This window comes from Magnolia sinica, chromosome 16 (genome assembly GCF_029962835.1).
Source record: "Magnolia sinica isolate HGM2019 chromosome 16, MsV1, whole genome shotgun sequence".
Classification (NCBI taxonomy): Eukaryota; Viridiplantae; Streptophyta; class Magnoliopsida; order Magnoliales; family Magnoliaceae; genus Magnolia; species Magnolia sinica.
Window position 1 is genome coordinate 3,798,934 of NC_080588.1, and position 2,126 is coordinate 3,801,059.

Sequence of the window (2,126 nt, forward strand, 5' to 3'; positions counted from 1 at the left end):
ACCTATGTACGGTAACATGTGTAGTAGGTGTTTGTTGAAATGTTCGAATGATATTTATGTTTAGATTTATTTGTCACATGCTGTCTTGGATTATCACATGTGAATGCTATTGTTTGGAGTGTGTTTGGGGCTACGCTGTAGTCCAAGCAATCGGTAATGGTTTGCGATAGGTGGCCGTGCTACTTCGCCACGACGGATACGCCCGATGAATCAGAGTTGTACGCTGTTTGTTGACAGTGGTTAGGCCACATGGAATGCTTACGCACTCCATGTCGATCAGCTCGACGTATGCTCGTACCAGTCGAGCTTGTCAAGTAACCCGATTGGCCCGATATATGTTCACCATGTATGGACGCTACTGTTTAATCTAAGGTACCAAACTCACCAGTGGAAAGCCCGTTTAACTTTGGTACCTCGATCCGCTAAGACTCATGAGCCGGGCATGGTGGTATGAGACACCATGGTTGAGCTGTCGGCCTACACTGGGGCGACGAGCCTCCCCGTAGTGATCAATGAGCAACCTAAGCTCGTGAGCTGAATACGGTAGTATGTGACACTGTATTCAAGCTGTCGGCCTACGATTAGGTGACGAGCCCGTAGTGACCTCGAGCATACACTAGAAACTACGCTCACGGTGACGAGCCTTACCGTAGTAAACTAGAGTATAAACCAAGCCTACGCTGACGGTGACGAGCCTCTCCGTAACGACCTGGAAACCATCTATCATATGTGACTACTAGGATTGACGACCCTAGATGGATCAATGTTTGGGTTATGACATAAAGGGAGGTACCTTAGCTTCCCAATCCTTCTGTATGAAAAGGTCTAATAAGAACTCGGTAATCACGTTCATGCACCGCATTGCATGTGCCTTTGGCATTGGTGTTGAGCACAGAGGAAGGGGTGCATGCCGCGACTGTAAGAGGAAGATCACAGAGGGAGTGCAGGCGAGGGCATGCATCATTATCTCATATCATTCTTATATTAATTAGAGTACCCAGGAATGCTTAATTGTATTGCTTTATCATTACTGCTTGATTGAATTGATAACATGTTAACCTTTGCCTTATAGCTCCACTGAGTTGATCACTCACTCCCACGTTCTGGGACGGTGTTTTAAACACCAACCAGACTCTGTCTTAGCTGCAGGTGATGGCGATGCTTATGAGGCAGAGCCGAACTATTACGATGACAAGGAGGAGTTCTCCTATATGCAACTCTCTGGTGGGTCTATGTAGACCTGGAGTTGCGCTGACAGGGCTACAGGGTTTTGGAAAGAGAACATTACACTTTCTGATTTTGTACATTTTTGAATTAAACTTGTAATTATTTAACCTAACGACATTCATACTCTGAGGGCTTCCTATTACTCTTGTACAGTTTATATACATATCACAGTCTTCCGCTAGCATACTTTAATTGCCTCTGGAGTATGATATGCTGTTTTGGTATAATCTCATTCATGTTTAAGACATTAATACGAACAATATTTAATCATCATTATCTATGTTACATAAGTGATGCGTTGGAACTCGGGAGTTGAGTCTATGCTCGACCTCCGATTTTCAGGGCGTTACAGCTATAGTTGAAGTGTTCACACCCCAAGTATAAGGTTGTGATGTAGGACCAATGTTGAATCCACAAGGACTGAACCTTGTATGTAATCTGAAAGCAACTCGAACTAGAACTAGAACTAGAATAAGATGTAATCTAAATCAGGTGAATATAAGGAAATAATGGTGAAATAATAAATTAAAATTTATAGAATTCAAAGGTGGAAAACTAGGGATTCAGAGGATCCACTTGTAGAGATCAGGGAGATCTATGCTTGATTCATGAACTCAACTGGACTTCGAGTCCCATCTTCATCCAGTTGGAAGATATGTCACTAAAACTCAATCTGAACTTCATTCGATTTAGTTTTCAAAGAGATGAAAGGTATGAGAATTAGAGTTGATTCCATCACAAAACCATGCCCATGAGACAAACTAAACAACAAAATTAAACCAATCAATAACCAATCAGACAGATGTATGAATGTTAGGAAGGATTCTATCATCCAACCATGTCTAAGGGGTAATGGTGAACAACAGAGCTGCCTATTTTCATAATCAAAATAAGGGAAA